The following is a 16368-nucleotide window of genomic DNA, read 5'->3' as shown; positions in this document are numbered from 1 at the left end:
AAGGGTGGAACTAACAACAACAAGATAACAAATGTAAAACATACGGGGTCTGTAAAATGAATATAGATTCAGAACTTTTGTGAAAGAGCACAGTTTGGATTGGATGGACATCAGAAATAGAGGAAGACCAAGACTAAAAACAAACAAATTAATAACAATTGTAAAATAGACTGTTTCTGTAAAATGTGTATAGTATCTGTAAGCTGGAAGTAGAAGCCTAAGTGTTATTGTTTATTTGTTACTCCAATTTGGGGAGGGGTAGAAGGGTTTGCGGGGAATAATAAAGGTATATTCTAAAAGGAAGTGTGTATGTGTACAGCTGAAGTCGGAAGTTTACATACACTTAGGTTGAAGTCATTAAAACTAGTTTTTAAACCACTCCACACACTTCTTGTTAACAAACTATAGTTTTGGCAAGTCGGTTAGGACATCTACTTTGTGCATGACAAGTAATTTTTCCAACAATTGTTTACAGATTATATTTCTTTCATCACATTCCCAGTGGGTCAGAAGTTTACATACACTCAATTAGTATTTGGTAGCAATGCCTTTAAATTGTTTATTTTGGGTCAAACGTTTCGGGTAGCCTTCCACAAGCTTCCCACAATAAGTTGGGTGAATATTGGCCCATTCCTCCTGACAGAGCTGGTGTAACTGAGTCAGGTTTGTAGGCCTCCTTGCTCGCACACACTTTTTCAGTTCTGCCCACAAATCTTCTATAAGATTGAGGTCAGGACTTTGTGATAGCCAATCCAATACCTTGACTTTGTTGTCTTTAGGCCATTTTGCTACAACTTTGGAAGTATGCTTGGGGTCATTGTCCATTTGGAAGACCCATTTGTGACCAAGATTTAACTTCCTGACTGATGTCTTGAGATGTTGCTTCAATATATCCATATAATTTTCCTCCCTCTTGATGCCATCTATTTTGTGAAGTGCACTAGTCCCTCCTGCAGCAAAGCACCCCACAACATGATGCTGCCACCCCCATGCTTCACGGTTGGTATGGTGTTCTTCGGCTTGCAAGCGACCCCCTTTTTCCTCCAAACATAACGATGGCCATTATGGTCAAACAGTTCTATTTTTGTTTCATCAGACCAGAGGATATTCCTCCAAAAAGTACAATCTTTGTCCCCATGTGCAGTTGCAAACCATAGTCTGGCTTTTTTATGGCGGTTTTGGAGCAGTTGCTTCTTCCTTGCTGAGTGGCCTTTCAGGTTATGTCGATATAGTACTCGTTTTACTGTGGATAGATACTTTTGTACCCGTTTCCTCCAGCATCTTCACAAGGTCCTTTGCTGTTGTTCTGGGATTGATTTGCACTTTTCACACTAAAGTACGTTCATCTCTAGGAGACAGAACGCATCTCCTTCCTGAGAGGTATGACGGCTGCGTGGTCCCATGGTGTTTATACTTGCGTACTATTGTTTGTACAGCTGAACGTGGTACCTTCAGGCGTTTGGAAATTGCTCCCAAGGATGAACCAGGCTTGTGGAGGTCTTGGCTGATTTCTTTTGATTTTCCCATGATGTCAAGCAAAGAGGCACTGAGTTTGAAGGTAGGCCTTGAAATACATCCACAGTATACCTCCAGTGGACTCAAATGATGTCAATTAGCCTATCAGAAGCTTCTAAAGCCATGACATCATTTTCTGAAATCTTCCTAGCTTTTTAAAGGCACAGTCAACTTAGTGTATGTAAACTTCTGACCCACTGGAATTGTGATACAGTGAATTATAAGTGAAATAATCTGTCTGTAAACAATTGTTGGAAGAATTACTTGTGTCATGCACAAAGTAGATGTCCTAACCGACTTGCCAAAACTATAGTTTGTTAACAAGAAATTTGTGGAGTGGTTGAAAAACGAGTTTTAATGACTCCAACCTAAGTGTATGTAAACTTCCGACTTCAACTGTATATGTGTATGTGTGTTTATAGATATATATAATTACCCCAAAAATATATGGGGACTGGAAATGACGCAGACAATTATATTGTTTTTTTTCCAGAGGAATTGCAGTATGTATGCCTCTACATAGTTCTAGCCACATAGTTGCCATGCCTTTCCACAGAGGGTTCTACGTGGAACCCAAAATGGTTCTATCTGAGCTAAAAAGGGTTCTACCTGAACCAAAAAGGGTTTTCCTATGTGGCCAGCCGAATAACCCATTTGGGGCCCTTTTGTCGAAGAATGTATGTTGGTTTCATACTGAATTTTTGTTGAGTTTCTATGCTGTTCTATGCAAGTTCTAGTCACACAGTTTCCATACCTGGTTTTCCAACCCAACACCACCTCCTCTAAGGTAAATTAGTACAGTACCTGCCATTCTATTCCCTCTCTCCCATCCCTGTCACTCTAATTACTTCACATATGCTCCTGACAGAGAAACATGACAGCTTGTCAGCTTGGCAGACAGGAAATGCACCTGGGCATAGACACAGTAAACCACCTTTTGACTCCTGCTATTTCTGTCACAGATTGCCATGGTTGGAACTCTGTCACATCTCCCCAAGGGAACCAACAAAAACATTGCAAACATAAAACAGCAAAAAAAGGCAAAAAGCCACACAAAGATCTGTGACCTTGAGAACTCACAGGAGTCCCCTCCTCTCTGCTTCCCAGTTATTACTGGACACAATTTCCTCTCCGAATCAAATTATAAAGACCCTGCTACCATATTTTACCAGTAACTACAGTTCATCCAGCCTCACGGGTCAACACATTTTAGAAATTATTTCATTAAACCCAGGTGTCTTCTCATTATTAGAAACTAAACCCAGGCTATTCTATTTTTACAAAATGTCTTATCACAATTGCACAATATCCAATATATCAGGGATCATCAACTAGATTCAGCCGTGGGACCGTTTTTTCTTGATAGTCAGGTGGCCGCAGCATAATTACAAATAATTTGTCAACTGCAAATTGACCGCAAGAAGCCCAAACAGATATAACATTAGACTAAAACATAATCATTTCAAACCTTGGTTACATTTGTATACAATCACATATACAGTATCTCTCTATTATGCGTGGGAAAACTTTGGAACAGATATCCTAAATTAAAAACATTTGGAGCTGGTACAATTAGAAATCCCCTAAAAAGTGTGCTCAGAAAACTTGTGGGGCCAAATAGACTACATTGCCAAAGGTATGTGGACACCTGCTCATCGAACATTTCATTCCAAAATCATGGGCATTAATATGGAGTTGGTCCAACCTTTGATGCTATAACAGCCTCTACTCTTCTGAGAAGGCTTTCCCCTAGATGTTGGAACATTGCTGCAGGGACTTGCTTCCATTCAACCACACTGATGTTGGGCGATTAGACCTAGCTTGCAGTTGGCATTCCAATTTATACCAAAGGTGTTCGATGGGGTTGAGGTCAGGGCTCTGTGCGGCCAGTCAAGTTATTCCACACTGATCTCGACAAACCATTCCTGTATAGACCTAGCTTTGTGCACGGGGGCATTGTCATGCTGAAACAGGAAAGCACCTTCACCAAACTGTTGCCACAAAGTTGGAATCACAGAATCGTCTAGAATGTCATTTGAAGCACAGAATCGTCTAGAATGTTCACTGGAACTAAGGGGCCTAGCCCGAACCATGAAAAACAGCCCATGAAAAATAGCCTCAACATGGTTCAAACTATCATTTTGATATCATGGATGGTCAGTCCATGCATCCATAGCTCTGTCTACGAATTTGAGGGTGGTGACATTTCTCCAGCCCTATCCCCCAGATTTTTTACCAAAAACAGGGTCAAGGAGTACGCTTTGTTATTATTTCAGCTGCTGGTTGCCGCTTTAAGGTTTTGCGATTGGGTTAAAACAAAATAATTAAAAACAAGTGCCTAGCACTGGGATTAAACATGCAGCCCTCGGAGCCGGGAACTTGTGGCTTACGATACGGGAAAAAAAACACCAAAACAAACGAGTGCATAGCACTGGGATTGAACACGCCAGAGCTTGCGGCTTAAGCCCATCCGCCATCCCCGTCCCTACTTTATGGTAATAGCACTACTTTATGGTAATAGCACTCACTGTTGCCCCTAGTGGACAGTTTTGAAGTCATCTCCTAGGGCCTCATTTATAAATGTTGCATACGCATATGCAAAAAATAAGCCCAAAACATGTTTTCATACAAAAGTTGGCACTTATAAAAATTGAACTTGATGTGAGTGTGCTTATCCTCCTGCCAACTTTAGACCATGCGTAAGCACCGTTTCTAGAGGTGGAAGAATTGCATTGCAAGAAGGCAAAAGTAGCCTAGTATCCTTGTGCAAATGGGGAATATAGGATGACACTCTTATTGATAACAAAAAAAACTGTTAGCTAAATATAATAACAAGATGCAATCATTGGCCGTTAGTGAGAAGAGTGAAAATCTATTTATTTTATCGTTGCATTCTAAAATAATTAGAAATAGGCATATATTTCCTCTTGTTTATTTCATTTCCATGATCATTGCTGAATAATTTATTCACCTTTTCTGACTGATGGCTTCATACTTGCAAAATAGCCTACAGGCCTACAAGTCAGGATACGCTACCATTTGTCCCATCTCTCGTTTAATTGGACACATTGCACAGTAGTAAATAGATAGGCTATTTCAAGTATTTTGCTCTATTCAATCTGATCTGAAGTGCAGTTAACAGTTGAACAGACGGTTAACCTTTTCTGTTGACTTCCATTGTTTGTAGGCTACTACATCTGAATACTGTAATGTCAAATTTCTTGAATAAATTCATTTCTAAACATAATACATACACAGTAAATCATAACCATTGCAGAATAAATTCCTCACCTTTTCGGGCCATGATGAGTTCTTATTCCTGAAATAGCCATACAACAAATGACCATCCATATCTCTCATTTATTTGGGCCTATTAGATAGGCTTTTATAATTTCAAACATGTTAATGCATGCGACAGGGAGCGTGGTTTATAACATATAGTAGAATTTAACAGGTGAACAGACGGTTGATCTTTTGCATTGAAGCGTGTAGGATACCACTGTTAGTAGGCCTATATTTCCATTTTATTTCAGAGTAGACAATGTTTTATAATTCGTGGGCAATGCAGCCTATTTAGATTTGGGAAAAAGTGAATGCAAAACATTATTGCATTCAATCGATTTGTTGACAGGTCCACGACAATTTTCATTTTTTTTTTTTGTATTTCAGAAATGGTCAGAAACAGCAAAAGTCACTGCAAAAGAAAATATTCTGCCAAAACCTCCAAAGACATTTGATAATGTTTCGCAATTCAGTGGGCCTCATCCCCCCTCCTCTCCCTCGTAACTATTCCACAAGTCGTTGCTATAAATTAAAAGGTGTTATCAGTTAACTTACCTTGTAAAATAAGGCTTACAGAGATCAAATAAAATAATACTAATTCCAATACTTCCAAAGTATACTGCAAATAATGGCATTATTGTTACCAAAGGTGAATGATTAATATTTTTCAGGCAGAGTTATAATGCTCCTTCACCCGTGCAGAGTTTTATGATAGGTTTTATTTATAATGGGAAACATCCGTATTTATGGTGTGCGTCAAATTTATAAATCTCTATTTTTGTGAGTGTGCATTCTTTTCATAAATGCCGCTGGAAGATAATTAGTGTTAAACTTACGCAACGGTTATAAATGAGGCCACTGACGTCCTGCTTACCTGGACGGACGTCAAATTTCGCAGTGGATCTTGAGCAACCTGGCTGTACACTAAATAGGGAATAGGGTGCCATTTGGGATGCACCCCTGGCATGCGGCTGTGTGAGAGCTGCATCAGATAATAATCAGCCTTACAGCAGGTAGTCATACACCAATAACCTTATCTCCAGGATAATAATTGCATAACAGTTTGAATATTTCACTCTGCTTGTTATTTAGCGAGATGTCTGTTAAAGAAGCAGATGTTCTCAGACAAGATACTGTATGCCGGTGGAATTTTAACATAGCAATTACAAACCAACCACACAATGACTGAATCAAAAATGGTATAGTGCACTACTTTTGACCAGGTCCAAAAGGGCTCCAGACAAAAGTAGTGCACTAAAAAAGGAATAGGGTGCCATTTGGGACACAAACAATGTAAACGACAAATGGTCCAAAATAAAGATAAGGCAGGTTTATTGGCATCTACAGCTCAACAACAACAAAAATATTGAGAGGTAATTCTGTGACCATGACTAGTGAAAATAAAGTAAATAAAGTAGACTGTCAGTTTAAAAATGTTCCCACTTATGGTGAAGATTAAGATTGGGAAGGGGAAGCTGATCCTAGGCCTGTACCTAGGGAAATCTTCACGCTGGCAGCATCATGTTTAGCATCTCACTGGAAAAGAAGTGCCGGTGGTGATGTCATTCCTGTGTCAATGGGTGGCGGAGTATCCCTCCCTCCCTCCCTCCCTCCTGGCAAGAACTAGATCCACTGCTATGGAAACACACCTGGAAAAGCACCTTAGCCAGCACGTGTAATGTACACTCTAAAAAATAAAGGTACAAGTTGGAACCAAATACGGTTCTTGAGAGCAATGCCATAGGGCAGTGGTTCCCAAACTTTTTATTGTCCCGTACCCCTTTATACATTCAACCTCCAGCTGCGTACCCTCTCTAGCACCAGGGTCAGCGCACTCTAAAATGTTGTTTTTTGATGTCATTGTAAGCCTGCCACACACACACTATATGATACATGTATTAAACATAAGAATGAGTGTGAGTTTTTGTCACAAACCAGCTCGGAAGAAGTGACAAATAGCTCTTATAGGACCAGGGCACAGATAATAATATAATAATAATCTATAATTTTGCTCTTTATTTAGCCATCTTTGATAAAAAACGTATTTGTTCATCAAACATTGTGAATAACTCACCACAGGTTAATGAGAAGGGTGTGCTTGAAAGGGTGCACATAACTCTGCAATGTTGGGTTGTATTGGAGAGAGTCTCATTATTAAATCATTTTCCACACACAGTCTGTGCCTGTATTTAGTTTTCATGCTACTGAGGGCAGAGAATCCACTCTCACATAGGTACATGGTTGCAAAGGGCATCAGTGTCTTAACAGCGTGATTTGCCAAGGCAGGATACTCTGAGCGCAGCCCAATCCAGAAATCTGGCAGTGGCTTCTGATTAAATACAATTTTCACAGAACCGCTTGTTGCAATTTCGATGAGGCACTCTTGAACAGATATTGGTAAGTGGACTGGAGGCAGGGCATGAAAGGGATAATGAGTCCAGTTGTTTGTGTCATCCGTTTCGGGAACGTACCTGCTTAATTGCGCGCCCAACTCACTCAGGTGCTTCGCTATATCACATTTGACATTGTCCGTAAGCTTGAGTTCATTTGCACACAACAAATCATACAGTGATGGCAAGACCTGTGTGTTGTCCCTATTAATGAAGACAGAGAAGAGCTCCAACTTCTTAATAATAGCCTCAATTTTGTCCTGCACATTGAATATAGTTGCGGAGAGTCCCTGTAATCCTAGATTCAGATCATTCAGGCGAGAAAAAACTTCACCCAGATAGGCCAGTTGTGTGAGAAACTCGTCATCATGCCAGCAGTCAGACAAGTGAAAATGATGGTCTATAAAGATAACTTTAAGCTCGTCTCTCAATTTGTTTTTAAACGCATCAATACTTTGTCCCTTGATAAAAGCTTTACAACATACAGAAGGGCCTTGCTTTAAAACAAAGTTAACCATTTTCACTGTAGTGTCCAAAACATCTTTCAAGCTGTCAGGCATTACTTTGGCAGCACGAGCCTCTCGGTGGATGCTGCAATGTACCCAAGTGGCGTTGGGAGCAAATGCTTGCACGCGCGTTACCACTCCACTATGTCTCCCTGTCATGGCTTTTGCGCCATCAGTACAGATACCAACACATCTTGACCACCAAAGTCCATTTGATGTCACAAAGCTGTCCAGTACTTTAAAAATATCCTTTGAAAATGTAAAGAAAATAAATGTGAATCACATTTTTATTTGGCGTACCCCCGATGGCACCCCCAGGGGTACGCGCACCCCAGTTTGGGAATACCTGCTCTATGGCATCTCTCTTAATAATATTATTTGGTTCCAACTTGCACATTTATTTTTAGGAGTGTAGATAAACCCAATTCTGTCTGAAACACTGAGCACAACTGAATGTTTCTGAGTAGGGGATAGGGTGAAATGGTTTCTGACTGGTGCAGAAATATTCAGAAATATCTATCCAGCAACCACTGACTGGGCTATCATATCATATTGCAGGTTAAATACAGAGCATTCAGAAAGTATTCAGACCCCTTGACTTTTTCCACATTTTGTTACGTTACAGCCTTATTCAAAAACGGATTCAAATGTTTTTTTCCCTCTTTAATCTACACACAATACCCCATAAAGACAAAGCAAAAATGTATTAAAAATTAAACATGTAAATACCACATTTACATACAGTTGTAAGAAAAAGTGTGCGAACCCTTTGGAATTACCTGGATATCTGCATAAATTGGTCAAAAAGGTGATCCGATCTTCCTATTAGACACGACAATAGACAAACACAGTGTGTTTAAACTAATAACACACAAATTATTGTATTTTTCTTGTCTATATTGAATACATACTTTAAACATTCACAGTGTAGGTTGGAAAAAGTATGTGAACCCCAAGGCTAATGACTTCTCCAAAAGATAATTGGAGTCAGGAGTCAGCTAACCTGAGACGAGATTGGAGATGTTGGTTAGAGCTGCCCCGCAATATAAAAAACACATACAAAATGTGAGTTTGCTATTCACATGAAGCATTGCCTGATGTGAACCATGCCTTGAACTAAAAGAGATCTCAGAAGACCTATATTAAGAATTGTTGACTTGCATAAAGCTGAAAAAGCCTTGATGTTCATCAGTCCACTGTAAGACAACTTGTCTATAAATGGAGAAAGTTCAGCACTGTTGCTACTCTCCCTAGGAGTGGCCGTCCTGCAAAGATGACTGTAAGAGGCACAGCGCAGAATGCTCATTGAGGTTAAGAAGAATCCTAGAGTGTCAGCTAAAGACTTACAGACATCTCTGGAACATGCTAACATCTCGGTTGACGAGTCTACGATACGTAAAACACTAAACAAGAATGGTGTTCATGGGAGGACACCATGGAAAAAGCCACTGCTGTCCAAACAAACAAGTTTGCAAAAGAGCACCTGGATGTTCCACAGCGCTACTGGCAAAATATTCTGTGGACAGACAAAACTAAAGTTGAGTTGTTTGGAAGGAAGGAACACACAACACTATATGTGTGGAGCACAGCACACCAACATCAAAACCTCATCCCAACTGTAAAGTATGGTGGAGGGAGCATCATGGTTTGGGCTGCTTTGCTGTCTCACGGCCTGGACATCTTGCTCTCATCGACTGAAAAATGAATTCCCATGTTTATCAAGACATTTTGCAGGAGAATGTAAGGCTATCTGTTCGCCAATTAAAGCTCAACAGAAGTTGGGTGATGCAACAGGACAACGACCCAAAACACGGTAGTAAATCAACAACAGAATGGCTTCAACAGAAGAAAATATGCCTTCTGGAGTGGCCCAGTCAGAGTCCTGACCTCAACCCGAATGAGATGCTGTAACATGACCTTGAGAGCAGTTCACGCCAGACATCCTAAGAATATTGCTGAACTGAAACAGTTCTGTAAAGAGGAAAGGTCCAAAATTCCTCCTAACCTTTGTGCAGGTCTGATCCGCAAATATAGAAAACATTTGGTTAAGGTTAGTGCTGCCAAAGGAGGGTCAACCAGTTAGTTCACATACTTTTTCCACCCTACACCGTGAATGTCTACTCATCGTGTGCAATAAAGACATTAAAACGTGTAATTGTTAGTGTGTTATTAGATTAAGCAGACTGTGTTTGTCTATTGTGGTGACAGCTGAAGATCAGATCCAATTTTATGACCAATTTATACAGAAATACAGGTAATTCCAAAGGGTTCACATACTTTTTCTTGCCTCTATAAGTATTCAGACCCTACTCAGTACTTTGTTGAAGCAACTTTGGCAGCGATTACAGACTTGAGCCTTCTTGGGTATGACGCTATAAGCTTGGCACACCAGTATTTGGGGAGTTTATCCCATTCTTCTCTGCAGATCCTCTCAAGCTCTATCAGGTTGGATGGGGAGAGTCGCTGCACAGCTATTTTCAGGTCTCTCCAGAGATGTTCGATTCTGTTCAAGTCCGGCCTCTAGCTGGGCCACTCAAGGATATTCTGAGTCCTGAAGCCACTCCTGCGTTGTCTTGGCTGTGTGCTTAGGATTGTTGTCCTGTTGGAAGGTGAACCTTCGCCCTAGTCTGAGGTCCTGAGCACTCTGGAGCAGGTTTTCATCAAGGATCTCTCTATACTTTGCTCTGTTCATCCTTCCCTCAATCCTTACTAGTCTCGAGTGACCATTGGGTTATTGGTCACCTCCCTGACCAAGGCCCTTCTGCCCCGATTGCTCAGTTTGGCCAGGCGGCCAGCTCTAGAAAGAGTTTTTGTGGTTCGAAATTTCTTTCATTTAAGAATGATGGAGGCCACTGTGTTCTTGGGGACCTTCAATGCTGCAGAAATGTTTTGGTACACTTCCCCAGATCTGTGCCTTGACACAATCCTGTCTCTGAGATCTTCAAACAATTACTTCGATCTTATGGTTTGGTTTTTGCTATGACATGCACTGTCAACTGTGGGATCTTATATAGACAGGTGTGTGCCTTTCAAAATAATTTCCAATCAATTGAATTTACCACAGGTGGACTCCAATCAAGTTGCAGCAACATCTCAAGGATGACCAATGGAAACAGGAAGCACCTGAGCTCAATTTCGAGTCACATAGCAAAGGATCTGAATCGTATGTATGTAAATAAGGTATTTCTCTTTTTTGATTTTGAATACATTTGCAAACATTTCTAGAAACTTGTTTTCACAGTCAATAATACAGTAGAAAAAGTCTATATACAGTGTGTGCAAATGAGGGAGGTAAGACAATAAATAGGCCATGGTGGCGAAGTAATTACAATATAACAGTTAAACACTGGAATGGTAGATGTGCAGAAGATGAATGTGCAAGTAGAGATACTGGGGTGCAAAGGAGCAAGATAAATAAATAAATACAGTATGGGGATGAGGTAGTTGGATGGGCTGTTTACAGATGGGCTATGTACATGTGCATTGATCTGTGAGCTGCTCTGACAGCTGGTGCTTAAAGCCAGTGAGGGAGATATGAGTCTCCAACTTCAGTGATTTTTGCAGTTTGTTCCAGTCATTGGCAGCAGAGAACTGGAAGGAAAGGCGGCCAAAGGAAGAATTGGCTTTGGGGGTGACCAGTGAGATATACCTGCTGGAGCGCGAGCTACGGGTGGGTGCTGCTATGGTGACCAGTGAGCTGAGATAAGGCGGGGCTTTACCTAGCAGAGACTTGTAGATGACCTGGAGCCAGTGGGTTTGGCGGCAAGTATGAAGTGAGGGCCAGCCAACGAGAGCGTACAGGTCACAGTGGTGGGTAGTATATGGGGATTTGGTGACAAAACAGATGGTACTGTGATAGACTGCATCCAATTTGTTGAGTAGAGTGTTGGAGGCTATTTTGTAAATGATATCGCCAAAGTTGAGGATCGGTAGGATGGTCAGTTTTACGAGGGTATGTTTGGCAGCATGAGTGAAGGATGCTTTGTTGCGAAATAGGAAGCCGATTCTAGATTTCATTTTGGATTGGAGATGCTTAATGTGAGTCTGGAAGGAGAGTTTACAGTCTAACCAGACACCTAGGTATTTGTAGTTGTCCACATATTCTAAGTCAGAACCGTCCAGAGTAGTGATGCTGGACGGGCGGGCAGGTGCGGGCATCGATCGGTTGAATAGCATGCATTTAGTTTTACTTGCATTTAAGAGCAGTTGGAGGCCATGGAAGGAGAGTTGTATGGCATTGAAGCTCGTCTGGAGGTTAGTTAACACAGTGTCCAAAGAAGGGCCAGAGGTATACAGCATGGTGTCGAGACTCACCAGCAGCAAGAGCGACATCATTGATGCATACAGAGAAGAGAGTCGGCCCGAGAATTGAACCCTGTGGCACCCCCATAGAGACTGCCAAAGGTCCGGACAACAGGCCCTCCGATTTGACATACTGAACTCTAAAGGAGAAGTAGTTGGTGAACAAGGCGAGGCAATCATTTGAGAAACCAAGGCTGTTGAGTCTGCCGATAAGAACGTGGTGATTGACAGTGTCGAAAGGCTTGGCCAGGTCGATGAATATGGCTGCACAGTAATAGTGATTAAATATTCATTTACTTTTTGAAAATCTTCCTCTGATTTCCCATCCAAAGGCTCCAAGCTACAACATACATGGTCGTTTTGTTAGATAAAAACCTTCTTTATATCCCAAAAACTCAGTTAAGTTGGCGCCATCGATTTGAGTAATCCACTCGTTCAACATGCAGAGAAAGGAATACAAAAAGCTACTGCTAAACTTTGTTAAAACAAGTAAAAATATGTTTCTATTTAATCCTAAGGTACCCTCAAATGTAATTAAACAATAATATTTCATACGGAAAGAAGTATGTTCAATAGGGAAGCAAAATTAGCAGGTGCGCGCACAGACTGATTTCCAACTCTGACTACCATTACCAAAACTCAAAATTCTTCCTCGTTTGGGAAGAAACAAGCCTGAAACCTTGGTCAAAGACTGTTGACATCTAGTGGAAGCCATTGGAATTGCAATCTGGGAGCTGGATTTGGATATGACCCTATACATTGCATTGGAAGAGCACTGGCTCTCACAAAAAAAGATTTGGTTGGTTTTTCTTTGGATTTTCTCCTACCATATCTATTGTGTTACAGTCTCATACATTATTTTAACATTTCTACAGACTTCAAAGTGTTTTCTATCCTATGGTACCAATTATATGCATATCCTGGCTTCTGGGCCTGAGTAAAAGGCAGTTTATTTTGGGCACATCAGTCAGGCGGAAATTCAGAAAAAAGGACCCTAGCCTGAAGAAGTTTTAATAACCGTTACACAGGTGCATGTTCATTAATTGTTTATGGATCATTGAACAAGCATGGGAAACAGTGTTTAAACCCTTTACAATGAAGATCTGTGAAGTTATTTGGATTTTTATGAATTATCTTTGAAAGACAGGGTCCTGAAAAAAGGAGCTTATATTATATGTCAGAGTGGCATTGGGCTAAGATACAGTGGCACAGTATAGAGTATAGTATATGCATATGAGATGGGTGTTGGAATATTTGCAAACAATTAAAGTGACTAAGATACCGTAGAATAGCATAGAGTACAGTTTATGAGATGAGTAATGCAAGACACAGAGACATTATTAATAAAGTGGCTAGTGTTTAATTTCCTTAAAGTGGCCAGTGATTCCTAATCTATGTCTATCGGCAGCAGCCTCTGATGTGCTGGAGATGGCTGTTTAACAGTCAGTGGTGTAGTATAGGATACAATACAGTATATACATATGAAATGGGTGATGCAATATGTAAACACAATTTAAAAGTGACTAAGATATCTTAGAATAGTGTTGTGTACGGTTTATACATATGAGATGAGTAATGCTAGATACGGAACATTATTAAAGTGGCTAGTGATCCATTTCTAAAAGTGGCCAGTGATTCCTAATCTATGTCTATAGGCAGCTGCCTCTAATGTGCTAGTCATGGTTGTTTAGCAGTCTGATGGCCTTGAGATAGTAGCTGTTTTTCACTCTTTGTCCCAGCTTTGATGCACCTGTACTGACCTCGCCTTCTGGATGATAACAGGGTGAACAGGCAGAGGCTCGGGTGGTTGATGTCCTTGATGATCTTTTTGGCCTTCCTATGGCATCGGGTGCTGTAGGTGTCTAGGAGGACGGGAGGTTTGCCCCTGGTAATGCGTTGGGCAGACCGCACCACCCTCTGGAGAGCTTTGCGGTTGTGGGCGGTGCAGTTGCCACACCAGGTGGTGATACAGCCCAACAGGATGCTCTCAATTGTGAATCTGTAAAACTTTGTGAGGGTTTTAGGTGTTAAGCCACATTTCTTTAGCCTCCCGAGATTGAAGAGGCGCTGTTGCGCCTTCTTCACCACACTGTCTGTGTGGGGGGACTATTTCAGTTAGTCAGGGATGTGTAAGCCGAGAAACTTGAAGCTTTCCACCTTCTCCACTGTGGTCCACTAAAGTCCACGATCATCTCCTTAGTTTTGTTGACGTTGAGTGAGAGGTTATTTTCCTGGCACCACACTCCCAGAGCCCTCACCTCCTCCCTGTAGGCTGTCTCATCTTATGTTGGTAATCAATCAAATTTCAATCAAATGTATTTATAAAGCCCTTTTTACATCAGCCGATGTCACAAAGTGCTATACAGAAACCCAGCCTAAAACCCCAAACAGCAAGCAATGCAGATGTAGAAGCACGGTTGCTAGGAAAAACTCCCTATAAAGGCAGGAACCGAGAAAGAAACCCAGAGATGAACCAGGGTTTTGGGGGGTGGCCTGTCCTCTTCTGGCTGTGCCAGGTGGAGATTATAACAGTACATGGCCAAGATGTTCAAACGTTCATAGATGACCAGCAGGGCCAAATAATAATAATCACAGTGGTTGTAGAGGGTGCAACAGGTCAGCACCTCAGAAGTAAATGTCAGTTGGCCTTTCATAGCCGATCATTCAGAGTTAGAGACAGCAGGTGCGGTAGAGAGAGCGAGTCGAAAACAGCAGGTCCAGGACAAGGTAGCACGTCCGGTAAACAGGTCAGGGTTTCATAGCCGCAGGCAGAACAGTTGAAACTGGAGCAGCAGCACGACCAGGTGGACTTGGGACAGCAAGGAGTCATCAGGTCAGGTAGTCTTGAGGCATGGTCCTAGGGCTCTGGTCCTCTGAGAGAAGACAGAAAAGAGAGAAAGAGAGAGAGTTAGAAGGAGCATACTTAAATTCACACAGGACACCAGATAAGACAGGATAAATAATCCAGATATAACAGACTGACCCTAGTCTCCCGACACAAACTATTGCATTTATACTGGAGGCTGAGACAGGAGGGGTCGGGAGACACTGTGACCCCGTCCGACGATACCCCCGGACAGGGCCAACCAGGCAGGAAATCTTCTTAGAGATCAAACCCCTTTAGCGGGATCGAATTGACAACAGCCAGTGAAAGTGCAGGGCGCCAAATTCAAACAACAGAAATCTCATAATTAAAATTCCTCAAACATACAAGTATTATACACCATTTTAAAGATTAACTTCTTGTTAATCCAACCACACTGTCCGATTTCAAAAAGGCTTTACGGCGAAAGCATACCTTGTGATTATGTTAGGTCAGCGCCTAGTCACAAAAAAAACATAGCCATTTTCCAGCCAAAGAGAGGAGTCACAAAAAGCAGAAATAGAGATAAAATTAATCACTAACCTTTGATGATCTTCATCAGATGGCAGTCATAGGACTTCATGTTACACAATGATGTATGTTTTGTTCGATGAAGTTCATATTTATATCCAAAAATCTCAGTTTACATTGGCGCGTTATGTTCAGTAATGTTTTGCCTCCAAAATCCGGTGATTTTGCAGAGAGCCACATGAATTTACAGAAATACTCATCATAAACGTTTATATAAGATACAAGTGTTTTACATAGAATTAAAGATACACTTCTCCTTAACACCACGCGATAATCTGGGACAGCGCTCAGCCACCAAAACAAGCCATACAGATACCCACCATGTTGTGGAGTCAACAAAAGTCAGAAATAGCATTATAAATATTCACTTACCTTTGATGATCTTCATCGGAATGCACTCCCAGTAATCCCAGTTCCACAGTAAATATTCGTTTTGTTCAATAAAGTCCATATTTATCTCCAAATACCTCCCTTTTGTTCGCTCGTTCAGTCCAAATGCACAATGCGCGAGCACTAAGTTCAGATGAAAAGTAAAAAACGTTCAATTACAGGTTGTAGAAACATGTCAAACGATGTATAGAATCAATCTTTAGGATGTTTTTATCATAAATCTTCAATAATATTTCAACCGGACGATTCCGTTGTCTTTAGAAATGAAAAGGAACTCAGCTCGTTCTCGCGGCCACGCGCGTGACTTAGCTCAAGGCATTCTGCCAGACACCTGATTCCAACAGCTTTTATTCTCTCCCCATTCACAGTAGAAGCATTAAACAACGTTCAAAGACTGTTGACATCTAGTGGAAGCCTTAGGAAGTGGAATATGACCCCATTTACACTGTATATTGGATAGGCAATCACTTGAAAAACTACAAACCTCAGATATCCCACTTCCTGGTTGGATTTTTCTCAGGTTTTTGCCTGCCATATGAGTTCTGTTATAAGCACAGACATCATTCAAACCGTTTTAGAAACTTCAGAG

Source organism: Salmo trutta, chromosome 23, assembly GCF_901001165.1.
Source record: "Salmo trutta chromosome 23, fSalTru1.1, whole genome shotgun sequence".
Lineage (NCBI taxonomy): Eukaryota > Metazoa > Chordata > Actinopteri > Salmoniformes > Salmonidae > Salmo > Salmo trutta.
This window is presented reverse-complemented; position numbering follows the sequence as displayed.